This window comes from Pantherophis guttatus, chromosome 15 (genome assembly GCF_059756535.1).
Source record: "Pantherophis guttatus breed Tessera chromosome 15, ASM5975653v1, whole genome shotgun sequence".
In the NCBI taxonomy this organism is placed as follows: domain Eukaryota; kingdom Metazoa; phylum Chordata; class Lepidosauria; order Squamata; family Colubridae; genus Pantherophis; species Pantherophis guttatus.
Genome location: NC_142077.1, coordinates 19,929,152 through 19,948,309, shown reverse-complemented (window position 1 = coordinate 19,948,309; position 19,158 = coordinate 19,929,152). Strand labels below are relative to the sequence as shown.

The 19,158-nt window shown below is 42.8% G+C and overlaps 1 long non-coding RNA gene across 2 annotated transcripts in view; it reads left to right on the top strand.

Moving 5' to 3' along the window:
* The window catches only part of LOC148112057 (uncharacterized), a 152,573-nt gene that overhangs the window by 116,842 nt on the left and 16,573 nt on the right, over window positions 1-19,158 (top strand). Inside the window, exons 2-3 of one of the 2 annotated variants that reach the window (XR_015730041.1) lie at window positions 13,747-13,814; window positions 18,198-18,458. This is a non-coding gene — a long non-coding RNA (uncharacterized LOC148112057). Of the gene's footprint in view, window positions 1-13,313; window positions 13,815-18,197; window positions 18,459-19,158 lie in introns of those variants that run through there. The other variant, XR_015730040.1, reaches the window with a different exon arrangement.

The window sequence follows — 19,158 nt, the reverse complement described above, 5'->3', positions numbered from 1 at the left end:
TGGAGGGCCTCATCAGGATTAAGTTTGTCCTTGGGGGCCCGAGGTGGGTGTGGCTGGGGGGCTAACTCGATATCACTCGTGTCGAGGGTGCCTGTGGTGGCCTGAGTGCTCTGCCAGTGAAGACAGAGCTTGGGAGGGCTGCGTGGCCTTGAGTTTGACATCCCTGATGGAGATCAATCAATCAATCAATCAATCAGAATTGAGCTAGAAGGGACCTTGAAGGTCTCTTAGTCCTACCCCCTGCTCAAGCAGGAGACCTTATGCCATTTCAGACAAGTAACTATTCAGTCTCTTCTTAAAAACCTCCAATGTTGAAGCACCTACAACTTCTGGAGGCCAGCTGTTCCACTGGTTAATTGCTCTCACTGATAGGAAGTTTCTCCTTAATTCCAGGTTGCTTCCAGATGTTACAATTCCACTTTTTCCATCAGATGCGTCCCAAAGAAGGATTCCAGTACCCAGCAATTGTCCAACTGCTCCATTTCAGATGGACCTTGATTGGCCTCTTTGCTTCAGACACAGAAGAGGGAGAGAATTTCATGAGGACTTTCCTTCCTGTACTTGACAGGAATGGAATTTGTCTTGATATATCACAACAATTTTCACCATCTGAACATACAGCCCCCCTCAGGGATGCCATCTCTAAATGGAGACAAGTCAATGTCTTTGTTCTTCTCATAGAACATGTTTCCCCTTGGACCAGAATTCTTCCTTTCCATTTAACACTTAGGTGTTTGCCAAGACCCATTGAAGGGAGAGTCTGGATCTTCACAAATTTTAAAGACTATACAATAAACAAGCACAGTCTTCTCAAATCCATCCATAGTTTTGGAAGTTTGGTTATCTGTCCAAAAAAAAAAAGGCCAAAAAAAGAACCCCATTTCTTTTTGGAACCCTTGTCTCCATCCATTTCTACCTCCATTTTCCATGGATGGAGAGTCTTAACATCTTTTCTTTGGCATTCCCTTTTTTCTGTTTAGTCCCTGCCTGAGTCTAAATGGAGGAAAATTGTCATTGTGTCGGTTTGCTGCTAGGACTGCGTTCCTTGTCTGGAGGGGACCATCTCCACTCTGGAGGGGTTGCGAAGAGATGGGAGGAGGGTGTGGCAGACTGGGCAAGCTTTACTAATAGCAGATGAAATATCTCTCCTGCTTTTTAGTTTGGACTTAGGAACATCTGAATTCTTTGAAACTTGATGAATTGTTTCAGGTCCACCTTCTGAAAGACCTTTCAATCCACTGTATATTGGATCCTCCCCTTGAGGATCACTGAGAAGGTGTCACTGGTCCATAATCTGGTGCTGTGGATAGTTATTGGGTGGAATTCATTACACAAATAGTCTGCCAGTCATGTAGATCAATCAATCAGAACAGAGCTGGAAAGGAGCTTGGAGGTCTTTTGGTCCTACCCCCTGATCAAGCAGGAGACCTTATGCCATTTCAAAGGAGTGATTGTTTAATGAAATCGTTAAGAAATACTTCTTGGAAAATGCCTGGGGTATCAGCTGTTATCCAAAGAAGGTATTTTCTGTAAGATAAAAGGACAGAATATTAAAGAAATATTGCTTTTTTTGCTTTCTCAGATACTGAAAAATGCACCAAGTGCCCAAATTATAAATACCCAAATAAGGACCGAGTTCAGTGTTTCCTCAAAGTTATAACCTTCCTGTCTTATGAAGAACATCTGGGCATCATCCTGGTCTCTTTTGCTCTACTCTTCTTCCTAACGACAGGCCTTGTTTTAATCATCTTTATTAGATATCAAGAAACTCCCATTGTCAAAGCCAACAACCGGGACCTCACGGTGGTGCTGGCTTTCCTGGCCACAAAACCAGGAAACCGGGCGAAGAGATGGTTGGGGAAGAGCTTGGCCAACTCCATCATCCTTTCTTGTTCTGCTGTCCAAATTATCATCTCCTCCACCTGGATGGGAGTTTCTGCCCCCTTCCCTGACTCTGACCTCCACTCCCAGCCTGGAGAGATCATCCTGCAATGCAACGAAGGGGCCGTTGTCATGTTCTACGTCACCATCAGCTACATGGGCTTCCTGGCTGCCATCTGCTTCACGGTGGCTTTCCTGGCCAGGAACCTGCCTGGGGCCTTCAACGAAGCCAAGCTGATCACCTTCAGCATGCTGGTCTTCTGCAGTGTCTGGGTGACTTTTGTGCCCACCTACCTGAGCACCAAAGGGAAATCCATGGTGGCTGTGCAGGTCTTTTCCATCCTGGCCTCCAGTGCTGGTCTGCTGGGCTGCATCTTCATCCCCAAGTGCTACATTATCCTTGTGAGGCCAGACCTCAACACAAAGGAGCAGCTCACAGCCAGAATAAAAATATGAGACAGAAGAATTTCAACTCAAGACAATGGTCCACGCTGTTCTGCATGCATGAGTGGGCCAACTATTTTTCTTGAAATAAATAAAGGGTGTGTGGAAGATTGTGAGGAGACAAATTTCTTGGAAAAATGGGAGCATGTTAGCAAGACAGAAATATAGAAGAAATGTATGGAGCAACGTTGATGCCCTCATTTCTCAGTACATTTCACCCAAACTGCTGTGGCAACGCAACTGAGATGTTTCTTTTTCTTTACACAATAACTCTTTCTTGAGGGTAGCAACAATACAAGGCTGGGGAGGTAACTTGAGTCTCCCTAATTTTGAATATTCATGCTTACATCATCTATTAAATGAAATATGAATATGTAAGATTATAATTTTCTCCTCCTTTCCTGGAATATATAAATATGAGTGCATCCTTTTGTCTCTAAATATTTCCTCCCACTATTTTATGGAGCAAAGTTCCTCCAATGGACGCTAAATATATAATAACTGCACTGAGCCTGGATTATTGGAGTTTTAGGGTCCTGTGTTTGATTCCACAGAAACTGGTGTCAGGAGTGGGATTCACAATCTTCCATCTGCTGCCAGGGACAACAGATGGGGCAGCCCTATAGGGTGAGGGTTGTGAGATTGAGCCCATAACCCTTCCCACTGCCACAATCTGGTGCTGTGGATTGTTATGGGGGGAACTCATTACACAAATAGTCTGCCAGGCTTGTAGATCAATCAATCAATCAATAATCAGAAGAGAGTTGGAAAGGACCTTGGAGGTCTTTTAGTCCTACCCCCTGCTCAAGCAGGAGACCTTATGCCATTTCAAAGGAGTGACTGTTTAATGAAATCATTAAGAAATACTTCTTGGAAAATGCCTGTGGTATCAGCTGTTATCCAAAGAAAGTTTTTCTTGCAAGAGAAAACGACAGAATATTAAAGAAATATTGCTTTTTTTGCTTTTTCAGATACGGAAAAATGCACCAAGTGTCCAGATGAGAAATACCCAAATAAGGACAGAGTCCAATGTATGCGCAAAGTCATAACCTTCCTGTCTTATGAAGAACTTCTGGGCATCATCCTGATTTCTTTTGCTCTACTCTTCTTCCTAACCACAGGCCTTGTTTTAATCATCTTTATTAAATACAGAGAAACTCCCCTTGTCAAAGCCAACAACCGGGACCTCTCCTACATCCTCCTGGTCTCCCTCCTGCTTTGCTTCTTGTCTCCTTCTCTCTTCATTGGTCAACCAAGGAAAGCCACCTGCCTTCTCCGACAAATGGTCTTCAGCATCATCTTCTCAGTTGCCATTTCTTCTCTCTTGGCCAAAACCATCACGGTGGTGCTGGCTTTCCTGGCCACAAAACCAGGAAACCGGGCGAAGAGATGGTTGGGGAAGAGCTTGGCCAACTCCATCATCCTTTCTTCTTCTGCTGTTCAAATTGTCATCTGCTCCACCTGGCTGGGAGTTTCTCCCCCCTTCCCTGACTCTGACCTCCACTCCCAGCCTGGAGAGATCATCCTGCAATGCAACGAAGGGGCCGTTGTCATGTTCTACGTCACCCTCAGCTACATGGGCTTCCTGGCTGCCATCTGCTTCACGGTGGCTTTCCTGGCCAGGAACCTGCCTGGGGCCTTCAACGAAGCCAAGCTGATCACCTTCAGCATGCTGGTCTTCTGCAGTGTCTGGGTGACTTTTGTGCCCACCTACCTGAGCACCAAAGGGAAATCCATGGTGGCTGTGCAGGTCTTCTCCATCCTGGCCTCCAGTGCTGGTCTGCTGGGCTGCATCTTCATCCCCAAGTGCTACATTATCCTTCTGAGGCCAGACCTCAACACAAAGGAGCAGCTCACAGGCAGAACAAATGTAAAAATATGAGATATAACACCATTGTGATATTGGAAGAATTATTAAAGTTTCTTTTATTTGAAAGGAGATATTTTTTCCATTTAGATAGTATGCAGGAAAAGAAAATCATATCTCTATGTTTCAAAATGGGAAATTGTTGAATGACTGGAATTCTTCTAGCTTTCTTCCCTTTCAGCTCAATAAAGAGAACTCTGTAAGAGTCATTCAGCGAAATTTGCTGTTCAGCAACAGCTTCTGAATGTGACACCTTATAAAAAATAATTAGGGCACTTGTTCCTACAGCTAAAAGTGTGTGAGAGAGAGAGCAGGAAAAGAGGCCAGGAGGAAGCTGCGGGAACCAAGCACCCGCCTGGTTGCCTGATCACCTCCGTCAGAATGCCGGAATGATGTGAAATGCCATGTTTGACCGGCTCTCAGCTGGGGAGGGAAATCTTCATCCCTCTTATATAATTCTTTGTTGATTTGCTGATTAAAACCTCCTTTTCAGAAAGTGTTCAGCAGAACAGCTGTCTGGGATTTCAGTTTGGGATTGGTTTGGGCTTTTTTTTTTTTTGTATGTGCTTCACACCAAAATAATAAATGAATATTGAAGTGTATTAAGAAATTGCTACTGTATTTTTTTTCTTTCATCAACCGTAGAATTATGTAAAGCCGCTGGGCGAGATCATCCGTGGTTTCGGGGTGAAGTACCACCAGTACGCTGATGACACTCAGCTGTACATCTCCACCCCGGACCACCCCAACGATGCCCTTGAAGTGATGTCCCGGTGTCTGGAGGCCGTGCGGATCTGGATGGGGAGGAACAGGCTCAGGCTCAACCCATCCAAGACCGAGTGGCTGTGGTTTCCGACATCCCGATATAGTCAGTTGATGCCATCGCTGACTATTGGGGGCGAATCGCTGGCCCCCACGGAGAGGGCTCGCAACTTGGGTGTCCTCCTGGATTCACGGCTGTCTTTAGAAGAGCACTTGACAGCCGTGACCGGGAGGATTTTTCATCAGGTTCGCCTGATTCGCCAGTTGCGTCCCTTTCTGGATCGGGACTCCCTACACACAGTCACTCATGCCCTCGTCACTTCCCGCCTGGACTACTGCAATGCTCTCTACATGGGGCTCCCCTTGAGGAGCACCCGGAGGCTCCAACTGGCGCAGAGTGCGGCCGCGCAGGTGGTTATGGGAGCAACATGGCGCTCCCGTGTGACACCTCTCCTGCACCAGCTGCACTGGCTCCCGGTGGTCTTCCAGGTGCGCTTCAAGGTTTTGGTCACCATCTTTAGAGCGTTCCATGGCTTAGGACCTGGTTATTTACGGGACCGCCTACTACCACAAGCAGCCTCCCACCGGCCGGTACGCTCTCATAGCTAAACAATGTCGACTGGCGGCCCCCAGGGGGAGGGCCTTCTCTCTGGGGGCACCCACTATCTGGAACGAGCTCCCCCCAGAGATACGAAGGATCCCAGATCTACGCACTTTCCGCCGTGCTCTTAAGATTCTCCTATCCCAGCAAGCCAGCCTGGCCTAATTTTCTCCCCCCTTTTAAAATTCTTTTAAATCGAAATTTTAATCCGTTTTAAATTATTGGGATTTTTTAATTGTCTCAGGCTAAATTATTTAATCTGGTTTTAATTATGTCTTTTAACTTTTGTATTTATGTATTTTATTTTGTGCCTGTTCACCGTCCTGAGTCCTTCAGGAGTAGGGCGGTATATAAATCTAATAAAACAAACAAAATATCTAGGAGTTCAGGTTGCAGAATCAAACATGAAATTGTTTCAAAATAATTATGAGGTTTTGTGGCGAGAGGTGCAGAAAGATATGGAGACTTGGAAAAAACTGCAGCTGTCTTTACTTGGAAGAATAGCAGCAGTTAAGATGAATATTTTGCCAAGATTTCTGTTTTTGTTTCAAATGATTCCGGTGCTCAAAAGTGATAAGCAACTGAAAGTCTGGCAAACTGGAGTGAACAAGTTTGTCTGGAACGAGAAAAAACCGAGAGTGATATTGAAAATTATGCAAGATGTTCCAGAAAGGGGAGGTCTTAAACTTCCAAACCTACAGTTATATTATGAAGCAGCAGCTTTGACTTCAGCAAGTGATTGGTTTGGAAGGAAAAAGACTGGAATACTGAATATAGAAAGTTTTGATCTTGAATTTGGATGGCATGCTTACTTATTTTATGATAACAAAGTGGATAAAGTATTTAAAAGCCATATACTTAGAGACTCTTTGATGAGAGTTTGGAAGAAGCACCGACTCAAATGGGATTATAAAATACCACTATGGCTGGATCTTGGTCATATTTTTTTTTTTTTAATTGAAAAAGTTTTTCAAATACAGATTTTTCCCCCTTTTTCCCCCCCTCCTCCCCCCCGCCCCACCCCCCCTCCCCTTGACTTCCTCATAGTAAAATCCTAGTTCATAACAGATTATATCATACTTTACTATCCACATACTCAATCTCCATATACTGACCCTTTCATTTTAATAAGATTATCATACACCCCTTATACTATGCTATAATAAGCATTTCAAAGTGGCATTCTATTATAACATTGTCTAAGAATTCCTCATTTAAAATAATAATATTATTATATCTCCCATTATAACAATTTCTACTCATAGTCTACCCTTTTGCTACCCCCCAAACAATATAACATTTCAAAACATACTTCTATTCTAAGTATTCAAAAAATCCTAATTTAACACTTATTCAGTTCCACTAGCCATTTCGGTTCCCTCCTTCATTACAAATATCACATCTAAACATAATATCCCTTTTCTTTAAAATAAACAATCCATAACCTAACCTATCTCCACCCAATTTCTTACAAAATTACCATAATTATTCTTAATATCTTTATTCTTCTACCCAATCCCCTAGAAAAATATTCCCTTATGTAAATAAGATCCTAAAAGAAAAAAAAAACTTTAAACTTAAGATCCATATAGCATCTTCTGTAATATCTTTCAACTGGATGATGAACTCCACCCATATTAGGGTAACATCGCATCCTTATTCCAACAGTATTTTCAATATCTTCAGTTACCATCTGCCCCCATCAGCAACAAATATCTTCATATTGGAAAAGAAAAAACCCCGACAACCACCCGAGTGACTTTGTAATTATATTCCATATAATGTTTATGGAGGTGTCTTTGATCCAGATAATTGGTTCCAACCATCGTAATAGGGTAACAACCAGATCTTCTGCGTGCCCCAATCCAATAAGTCTCTTGCCATATAGCTCAGCATACACATATTTATCCGGAACTCCAAAAGACAAACAAGATATTTCCAACCATTTGATTTAAGGCCTTTTTCACATCCAATAATACAGCACTGCAGAGATCTGCCACTCTCCTCAGGATAAAATAAGCCAATACTTTGCCCATTATCTTTTCATATATTCAGTCCTTTCATAAGTAACTGGCATTACGCTGTTGTTTAGTTTAAAAGTTTTTATGTTTGTGAGACCTACTTCTTCTTTTCTTAACTTCTTGTGGGTTGGATCTCCATCCTAAACTCCTTTCTGTAGATTGTGTATCAACTATTTGGTTTTGCTGAGGTGTAACTTGATCCTGTTGGGTTTGCTTCTGTTGGGTTTGCTTCTATGATCTTGGTCATATTATGTGGAATACAAATATAATGTCACTCGGGGGGGGTTTATACAAAGAGGTTCTTTTTACAGATGCGGGCAGATGGCAGTTGAAGACACTACAGACACTGTTGGACGAAGGGATTAACTTAACTTGGTTACAATATAATCAATTACAATTGAGATGGAGAGAAGACCAAAAAACTGGTATTATGTTGCATGAGGAAGAATTGGTTAGACATATAAAAGAGAAAGGTCCAATGCATATTAAAAGGCTTTATAATGTTTTGTTGGAAAGGGATTCAGAAACTGAATTGGTTAAAGATTGTATGATTAAGTGGGCACAAAATTTTGAGGAGCCAGTGATGTTGGAAACATGGGAAAAAAATTGGGTTCAGAATGTTAAATTTACACAGTCGCAGAAATGAGGGAAAATTTCTATAAAATGTTTTATAGATGGCATTTAGACCCCAAAAAATTGTCATGTATGTACCCTAATGTTCAGCCAAAATGTTGGAGATGTGACTGTTTAGATGCTACATATTATCATGTTTGGTGGACTTGTAGGAAAGTTAAGGCTTTTTGGATAAAAATTTGGTGGGTCATGCAGACAATTGTTTTTATTGGGTATAGTTAAGGGTTTTACTACGGGTGAAACAAAATTGATATTGTATATGATAACAGCTGCGAGATTATTGATAGGTAAATATTGGAAGAATGAAGTTTTGCCCACGATTGAGGAATGAACTTTGAAGATGGCCAGTTTTGCAGAGATGGCGAAGATTTCAGCATTTTTAAAAGACTGTTCACAAGAGACTTATGAATGGGAATGGAAAAAGTGGATAGATTATGTTCAGAACAAATATCAAACTAGGAAGTACCAAATAGCTTTTATTTGAAAATGATATTTTAAGAAAGAAATATTTCAGTGTAATGAAGATGAAAAAATTATAAGGAGGAGGGAGGGGTTCAAGTTTTATATAAGTTTTATATTAAGGGTTTTTTTTTACCTGATATAAGTATATTGTGTGGAAGTCCGGGGGGAGGGGAGGGTTAGGGAGGGTTAGGGAGGATGGGAAGTTCGGGGTGGGTAGAGGGGGGGGGAAGGGGTGAAAATGTAATTGTAAAACTTTTGCAATAAAAAAAATCTAATAAAACAAACAAACAAACAAACAAACAAACAAACAAACAAACAAAATAGCAGTTTTAGCAGAAATTATAATTTCTACCTAAAGCAATTTCTCTGCTCCTCTTCCAAGATTGTCTTGTCTGTGAAGGGCTGGAAAAGATGTCCAGAGAAAGGGGACCTTGAGACTCTCCCCAGGAAGAGGTTGAGGGGATCCTGTCTAAAGGCAGCTGCATCATTGACCAGGTCACAAACCTTCAATGCTGCATAATATTCATCCAGGTCCAAGAAGGGGATGAATAGAGGGGGGGGGACTTCCTGGTTTCTAGGGAGAGGCACCCATGGAAGCTGTTCTGCTCTCCAACCACACAAATTGCTGATCAATTGGGAATCAATTTTTATGTCTTATAATGGCTCCTAATTGCAAACAGGATCCCTTTGCAAATTCCATTCTAAGGAGATAAGAAAAGCTCTGATGGATCAGACCAAGATCAGTCTAAGATTCACAGTGACCACACAAATTCCTCTGGTTCTCTCACAAGCAGAAGGCAGAGAGACTTCTGGCTTTGCCCAACATGGAAGTGGCGTTTTCCCACAATTTCACTTTCCTCCATCACACCACACAATATTGGACACTCAGCCATCTCACATTCTAGGAATCCCCAATTCTGATATCCCACATCAATCTGAGAATATTTTTCCAAGTTTCACACCCCCAATCAAAAAGTACTAAGGCAGGACTGGAACAGAGGTGGGTTTCAGCAGGTTCTGACCATTTCTGGAGAACCGGTAGCGGAAATTTTGAGTAGTTTGGGGAACCAGAAAATTGCACCTCTGACTGGTGCCACCTCCATTTATTCTCTCCCTCTGGAGTCCCAGCTGATTGGGAGGAAATGGGGATTTTTGCAGTAACTTTCCCCTGCCACGCCCACCAAGCAAAGCCAACTCTGGTAGCATTTTTAAGTTAATTCTTGCTCTCTTTCCTTGCCACACATATTTCCATGTTATTTTTTTCAGCTCTTCAAAGTATTTTTTTCTCCAGTTTTATTGGTATAGTTTGAAATAAAAATAATATTTTTGGTAATACATTCATTTTTATTAATGCTATTCTTCCCATTAGTGATAACTGCAAGTTTCTCCATTTCTCCAGGCCTGTTTCAATTTGTTTTTTCAGTTTATAATAATTGTCTTCCTTGAGCGTTGCACATCTTGATGTCAGATGGATGCCCAAATATTTCACTTTCTTCACAATTTGGATGTCCAGTTTCTCCGTCATCTCCTTCTTTTGATTTTCTCTCATATTTTTAACTAATATTTTTGTCTTATCTTTGTTGATTTTCAGTCCTGCTACTTTCCCATATTCTTCTATTTGGTCTAATAATTTTGTCTCTATTGGAGGTTCCATGATAAACACCAAATCATCCGCAAATGCTTGTAATTTATATTCTTTTTTTATTTTCATTCCTTTTATTTCCTTTTCCTGTCTCACTTTTCTATTTAAAACCTCTAATGTCAATATAAATAATAACGGAGATAAAGGGGATCCTTGTCTTGTTCCTTTTCTGATATTTATTTTCTTTGTCATTTCACCTTTGCTGCTTGGTCTCTCTATATAGTTTGGATCATATTTATGAATCTGTCTCCAAAATCCATCATTTTCAACTGTTTTATCATAAATTGCCATATTTCACGTTGTCAAACGCCTTTTGTGCATCTGAAAACAGCAGCGCTATTTGCTTCTCTGAGGGTAATTCATAGTATTCTAATTCTGGGGAGCCAAGAGGGGATCGAGGGGAGAAGCTCTGGCCTTGGGACTCAGGGGCTCAGCCGGCCTGAGGGGGAGACAGGGAGGCCCTGAGGAAACTCCGGGGCTTAAACCAAGATGGGCTTTATTCAAGGAGCCAAAAGAAGAGATTAAGCTCCACACACAGAACAGAATCTGAAAAGGGATGAAAAAAGCCACAAAGAGAATTCTAGCTACATCCAGTTTCCTCCTTTCCTTCTTTCTACCAGAGGTTCCCGCCACAAAATGGAGGAGGCTGCGCTTTAGCTGTCCCTCTCACTGCCTGTAGGGGACAATCTGCAGTCTGGCCTTTAAGCCACTCCTGGCCTCCACAGGCAGTGAGAGGGACAGCTAAAGCTGGAAAAGACCCCGCATCCTCCATTTGGTCACCTACTTCCCTTTTTGGAGAGGATTCTTTTGCCCTCCGTAAAGAGGGGAGGAGTTAGAATAATGGACAAATGGAGTCGAAAGAGACCTCAGAGGTCATCCCTCCAACTGCCCAGTGAAGGGTTTACTAGAGCATCTTTCTCAGCCTTAGCAACCTGAAGAGGTGTGGACTTCAACTCCCAGAATTCCAGTCAGCACTCAGGGTCCTTCCTCCACCGGGTCCTTCCATGAGTCAGCAGTCCCTCTCACTGCCTGTAGGGGGCAGCCTATACTCTGGCCTTTTAAGCCATACTTGGCCTCTGCAGGCAGTGAGGAAGACACCTAAAGCTGGCAAAGACCCCTGTGTTCCTTTAGGTACATTTCCACAAGGCCTTTTGGATACGAATAATATTTAATATTTTGTGGTGTTTCCCTCTCAGCTCCCCTTCATCATCTGGGCCTGGAGAGGAAAACCTGGACTCTCTGGAGCTTTCATTCCAGATCCAAGAGGCGACATTTCAATTTGGGCTCCGCCCCCACAGAAGAATTCAACTCCCAGAATTCTCCTGGCAGCTTCAAGACTTGTGGACTTCAAGCATGGCTGGCTGGAGAATTCTGGGAGTTGAAGCCCACAAGCCTTAAAGCTGCCAAGTTTGGGGGCCCCTGGACTACAAGGCCTCCAAAGTCCCTTTAAGCTCTGTTATTCTCTTATTCCTAAGCTAAATAGCTGAGACCAGAGGTGGGTTGCTCCCGGTTCTCCCCAGTTCAGGGAGATGGCAGGCAAAGCGCATGGACGAAGGGAACCGGTGGTAATAGCGGTTGGAACCCACCACTGGCTAAGACCCTCACTGGGACCCTCCCTCTTTCGCTCCCTCCGGACTGAGGAGTTCGAGAGCTGCCTCCAGACGTTCCTCTCAAGGAGAGTTTTAGAACCCTTCAGTTGAAATTCTTCATGTCTCCTTTCCCTGAAGACCCCATTTCATTTGGACTTTAATCCCAAACTGATTGGCCTTTTGGCATTTCTCTTGACGCTTCTCCAAAATGCACCCCCAAGAAGCCCCCTCCCTCTCCTTCTCCCCCTCCCTCTCCCCTCCCTCTCCCTCTCCTTCTCCCACACACACAGAGAGAGGTTGGCTTGGGTCTCCCTCTCCCACCCTCCTTCCCTTCTGCTTCAGGCTTGGAGAGTCTGCCAGGGCTGCTCCTCATCTGGCAAGGCTGAAGGGGAATCGGGGGCTGGAGCCAGGTGAGGGTCTCATCTCTGCCACAGGTGAGGCTCTCGGAGAGACTTTCTGGCAGGCAGCCAAGCCTTCTCCTCAGCCTCCCCGCACTCAGGAGAGATGCAGCTCTACCGCCCAGGGGAGGCAAAGCTTCTCATTTTTTTTACAAACCATTTGCAGGGATTTTTTTTTAAAAAAAATATTTTCCCTAGGAAGTGGGGGGAGGGGGCTACCGAAATGGGCAGGGTGCCTCTTCCTGGGGGGAGACTCTCCACCCCGCAAAAACCAATGGCTTGAAAGCGGCTCCTCTGCCCCCCCCATTCCCCCCCCCGCCTTCCCCAAACCCCTCCCCCCATGGCAAAGGCGTTGTGCCCTTCGGGTGGGAAATGCCTGGAGCGCAGTGAAGCCCCCCGACTCACCTCCGGCTGGCAGGCTGGCTGACGGGGGCAGAGGAGAGGCGGGAGAGCCGATCGGAGGGAATTGCAGGGGCTCCAGGATGCTGCGGCTGCCCTCGCTCGCCCTTTGCCTGCCTTCCCTCCGCAGGGCTCGCTCGGGCTCCCCCCTCCCCGGTCCAGCTTGCCTGCAGGCGGAGCCCCGGTGCCTTGTGCGAGGCCGCTGTCGGAGGAGCCGGTGGGGGCTCTTTGCATCCTTTGGTCCGGCTGTCAAGGGAGCGTGGCTTCCTCCCTTCCCTCCAGCCTTTGGCCAAAGCCCCGTGCTGCACCGGGAGGCCGAAGTTTGCATTTCTTCCCCCTCCGACCCGCACGTACCTTGGGACCCTTTCTCCCCCCCCTTTCCCAGCGGCTGCATCAGAGGGACGAGCCGAGCTTTGGTGCCCGTTGCAGCCAGGAGCCTCAAAGCCCCGGAGGAACCTTCGTGCTACAAGCAGCCCCGGATCGGCCTCCTGCCACCTCTGCCTCTCCAGGAGCCCCGCCGGACTTTCTGGCGCCACTGGCGGCGGCGGAGGCTGGGCTGGAGCTCCTGGGGGCCCAAAGGACCCGTCCCGTCATCGGGAGTCCCGGAGCCTCCGCGGGGGAAACTTCGGCCGGGCTCCTCGGAAGACCCCGGAGCTCGCAGTCTCCTGCCTGGCTAGTGCCCGGATTGGCGGCTGCAGCACCAGGATTCCTTCCGGGCGTTACGTGAGGTTCCCAGCCAAGCTCGGACCGGCCCCGGCCGCCTTTCCCCCCCAGGAGCCTCTGCTGACCGGGAGAGAAGGCGCCGCCTCCCCCTGTGCAAGAGCGGAGGCAGGAGGGCAGAGCCAGCGGTGCTTCCGAAGAGCCGGCTGGCCTCTTCCTTCCCCCTCCCTCCCCAGGCAGCCGGGAAGCACAACAGGAGGCCGCAGAGGCTGCGCAGCGTTGCTGGGACGACGGAGCTGTTGCTAGTTTGGTTATCCTGGTTAGGCCCATATATAAGAGACTGTAGGCTTTCTTGTAATAGTAATATTTATTTCTTTTCTTCCTCAGGAACACAATTAGACAAGCACTAATCTGGGAGGAGCAAGAACTTATATACAGAGAAGGCGGGGCTAATGGTAAGTACTAACCAATGGTAAGTGACACAATGACATCACACAATGACATATAAACAAGCACACATATTTACAGATATCAGGTTAGGTATTTTCATCTGTAACAAATCCCCCTCTAAAATACCTAACTAATGGTGGGTTATTAAGATTATATATGCACATCAAGTTTGGAAGTCAAGTACATATGTTGTTTGGTTGGCAATGGCTTAGTGAGGATATCAGCAATTTGTTCACTAGTATTGCAATGGATAGCTTTAATAAATCCTATACTTGACAGTTGTCTCACATGTTTATATTTTATATCGATATGTCGAGATCGTTGACCTATTGCTTCGGAAGCTGATATATCAATTGCTGCCTTATTGTCCTCATTGATAATAATTGGATAAACAGGTTCATCCCACACATTGGTTAACAAGTCATCGAACCAAGTTAGATTGTTGACCGCTTTGGATAAACAAACATATTCGGCTTCCGCTGTGGAAGTGGCAATTAAATTCTGTTTGCCTGTGTACCAGTGCACCGCACAGCCATTTATAAGAAAAACATATCCAGAAGTACTTTTTCTGGTTTTTGAATCAGTAGCCCAATCAGCATCAGCGTAGCAGGTCAAAGTTGGTTTTTCAGAAATGAATGGTTCTAAGAATAAGCACATATCAATGCTAGACTTTAGATATTTTAGAATCCTCTTAATTCCTTCCCAGTGGTATGAGTTAGGATTGCTTACATGTCTTGACAACAAATTTACAGCAAGGGTGATATCAGGCCTGGTCCAATTAGATATGTATAATAAGGACCCAATAATTGATCGATATAACGTGTTATCCTTGAATGGTTCGTACTCATTATACACATTCCTATAAAAATCAGTTGACATAGGAGTATCACAAATTTTTGAATTAATTAAGTTACATTTTTGTATGAGTTCCATAATCTTGTCTTTCTGAGATAATTTGAACCCCTTATCTGTTTTGTCAATTTGGACTCCTAGATACTTATTTACCTTTCCTAATATTTTTAAGTTGAAATTTTTGCCTAGTTGTTCAGCGAAATTATCACATTTAATTTTGTCGTGTCCAAAATACAATATATCATCAACATAAATCAAAACATATTCAATAGAATCATTATTTTTTTTTGTGAAAAAACAAAAATCAGATGAAGTAGCTACAAAACCCATATTTTTAAGTATCTTTGATAAGCACTCATAGCACCGCTTACCGGACTGTTTTAGTCCATAAAGGCTCTTGTTTAATAGCCAAATTTCTCCCTTTTTTGTATCCTTTCCTGGGGGTGCTTTCACATAAATTTATTTATCTAGATCAGCGTGCAGATAGGCTGTCTGCACGTCAAATTGATATACTTCCAGATTTAAGATAGAAGCTAACACTAGTGCTGTTTTCACGCTTTCTGATCTAACGGTTGGAGAGTAAGTGTCTTCATAGTCATCCGGAAATCTTTGGGCAAAGCCTTGAGCCACCAACCTGGCTTTGTATAGGAATTTACCATCCTCTAGTTCCTTGATTTTATAGATCCACCTAGTGCCAATAGGGGATTTCTCAGTGGGCAGGTCTGTTGGTGTATATACATTTAGTTCTCTCAAACTGTCCATCTCTTTTTTCATTGCTTCCTCCCACTTACTTTTTTCTTCTAGGGGTAGCTTAAGTATGTCATCATATGTGTTAGGAGTCAGGTGTTTAGCTTGGATAGACAGTACGTAATCATCTAATCTTTTAGGAATTATGCCCCTATTGGATCTAATGGGCCTATTCTGGGGATGTTCATCGCTATGCATATACTTAGCTTCTTTTTCGGTTAATTGATCTACTTTCAAAGTGGGGTGTCCTTTTTTCCATTCATCATTAACTATTACTGGGCATTTGATTCTGTTAGTAGATGTGGATTTGGGGTTCGTATCTGATGTGTGATGTTTTGCGTGCGTGTGTGTAATATTTTTTGATTCTGGGTAAATTTCATTGAGATGTAATTTTGACCAGTTCATGTGTTCATGAAACACGGCAGATCTGGATACAATGAAGTGATTATTTTTATCAATGAAGCGATATCCCTTGGTTCCTGATTCGTACCCCATAAATATCAGTCTTTTGGATACTTTCTCTCCTTTGCGCCTTAACTGTGAGGGCACATATACATCAGCAGATACACCAAATACGTGTAAATGCCCAATTTTTGGTTTCCTTCCATACATGAGTTCGTATGGGGTCTTATTGATTGTACTGGACCATAAGCGATTTATAGTGTAATTGGAATAATTAAGGGCTTCAGCCCAGAATGACTGGTTTAAACCAGCATCATCTAACACACATTTAACCATGGTTTGTAGCAAACCATTCTTCCTTTCAGAGACTCCATTTTGGAATGGGGAAAATGGACAAGATTTAAAGTGCAATATTCCTTGTGATTTTAGCCAAGTTGAAAATTCGTTGGATAGGAATTCCGACCCCCTGTCAGTCATTATTTGTTTGATTTTGGTATTGTGTTGTGTTTCTACCATTTTAAAGAACTCCTTAAATTTTTTGAAAACCTCACTTTTGTGGTTAAGGGTGTATACAAAACCAAATCTACTATAGTCATCGACTATGGTCAGGAAGTATCTTTTTTTGTATTTAATTGAAGGTTTTAATGGGCCTACTACATCCATATGAATTAGTTGAAAGGTTGATTGTGTGGTGCGAGTGGCTTTTTTGGGTTTTGGCTTGTTTTTAATTTTGGAAGAATTGCATACAGAGCATTCTAAGTAATTTTTACAGTTCTTTATTTTTAAATCTTCGGAACACTCTAACATTTTTCGTATGACTGGAAAGCTCGCGTGTCCTAGCTTTCTGTGGAGTAAGTGACTACAATTATCGTGAATAGGTTTTCCATTGTTTAAATTTTCAGACATATTAGTATCAGTGTTTGATGCATTCTTATCATTATTTTCATCATGGCTATCTGAATTTGGTTTTTCGTTTCTTAATTGATAGTTTGCATAGACTAGTTCGTTATCTTGTGGCAGTAGGTATGTTAGTCCATCATTTGTAAATAGTTTACCTATGTTTCTGTTGTTCTTAGTCATGAATACCTTTCCACCTCTGAAAGTGGTTTCTATTGCATTGTCTATGCTTAACTTTAGGGTTGCCAATATGTTATTTGGAATTTCGGGCACAAATAGTACCCCCTCTATTTTTCCTATACCTTTTATATGCGTGTCTCCTATTCCTCTCACTAGGACTCTATTTTGGTTTGCTACTTTAATATAATATTTCTTTTCAGTGAAGTTACTTAATATTTCTCTATTATGAGTTGTATGGCATGTGGCTCCTGAATCTATGAGCCAGGTGTTGAGTGAATCAGATATCAAAGTGTTATTATTTCTTATTCCATATAGTGATCCTTTCTTATTTTTTCTAGGGTTATTTCTGTATGTTTGTCTTTCTCTAGAGTGTGGTGATTCTCTTCTCTTATACCTGTAATCTGGGGAGGTTCTGTCTAAAAAGTGTATTCTTCTATCCTTGTGTTTATATGAGTCACTGTATCCTATATTCTTGGGGCAGTCTCTACTCTGATGTCTTTCAGATCCACATGTGAGACATTCATGTGGGTATCTGTCTCTGGCCCTGAAATCAGTCCTTCTTTGATTTCTACCTTCTCTTTGTTGTGTATATTGCTCTCTTCTAAGTCTATCTTCAGTAATAAGCTTATTGGTAAGGTTTTCTAAAGTAATTTGCTCTATACTTAGGTTATCTATTAGTGTAATGTAGTTATCCCAGCTGTGATCTAGTGAGTTAATTATAATGCTTTTCATGGTGTTGTCAGAAATGGTTTCTCCCCTTTGAATAAGGTCTGCTCTTACAGCGTTTAAATTCAAGATATGCTCACTCATGGATGTATCATGTTTTAGTTTGGCAGAATAGAATTCCCTAGAGATTTTTGTGGTAGTGGCTACATTTTTGCTATAGAACAGTCTGAATAATTTTTGATATACTTCAAATACAGTTAAATTATGCTCTATACTGGGGAGTATACTTGGGGAAATAGAAACAATTAACATATAGTATGCTTTGTGGTGGAGGCAGTCTATTTCATAGGTCCAAGGCTTATTTGGTGGGTTATCAATAAAAAATAAAACATTTTCTTTCATATATACAATCTGTAAACACTGATCCCATTCCATTAAGTTGCTTCCATCTAATTTCAATTTTATAAAGTCTGGAGGTATTGTCCCTGAGTGTAGTGAGGTGTTATTCATGTTTAGTAGCTGTCCATGATTTAAGACCTTAGCATACTCACAATAAGGCCTGGGTATGGTAGATGTATGTCTGTATTTACTTATCTCTATGTTGCGCTGACTTGTATTTATGTTTCCTCCTTCTTTCTTTGCAGGCTCGTTCTGGGCATGCTCAGTCCTCATTTTTCTCCAGCAGTCGATGAGGGAGGTTCCTGTGTCTGCAGCTCCTGGGGTGAAGTCCCAGACGGCCTTCTGTTGCTCTGCTTTGTTTCCGGAGGGCCTCTGGTGACTGAAGAATGCCTGGGGTGCTGCTCTGCTCATCGGGGAGTCTTCTCTGAGGTCGTCAGTAAGTGGAGCTTGAGGCGGGCCGCCATTGCCAATGGAGCCGGGTTGTTCAGGGAGCTGCTCTTCAGTAGGTAAGTATGATTGCCAGCTTGTCTTTCTTCGGGTGGCTAGGCCTTTCTTTAGACAGTCTATTTCTTTTTGGCCTTTGGTAGATGGTAGTTTAGAATTTTCTATTTCATTTTCTGGTTGTTTGTTTGGTATTGTTAGTTTAGTCCCGAGTGCTGCAGTTAGCACCTGTATAGCATTGTCTATTTCTACTTCAGTAGGTTGAGCTTTGTTTTGTTTAAATAATTGTTTTTTATTTGTTTTTGGACTCGGGTAATCATCTTCTTGGTAGGTTTTGTTTTTTATTTCGTAGTTTGAGGTTTGGAATTCTTTTAGTAATTGGTCAGGCATTTTAGAGGTATTAGGTGGGTAAGATGGCTGCCATGAAAAAGGCGGGAAGCTGTCGCCATCTTTGGTGTCATTTTTGAAGTCAGGGGTTGAATTTCTTACCTTGCAGTTTTCTTGTTTGTTATTTTCGTTATCTGCTGCTGTTCCGTGGTCGTTTATTATGCTGCGGATTTTCACAAGCAGATTTGATTCAGCTGTAGTTGTTTCTATTAATTCTAGTATTTTTCTTTTTACCTCATCTTCTTTGTTTGGTGTTAGCAGTTCATTTTCTTGTAATTGCGTTTGTTTCTTAATATTTTCAAGTGGTGTATATTTGTCAGGAGTTAGTTGAGCTGCCATTCTTTTCGTTATGTATCTGGTGGCAGGTCTTCTTTTGTC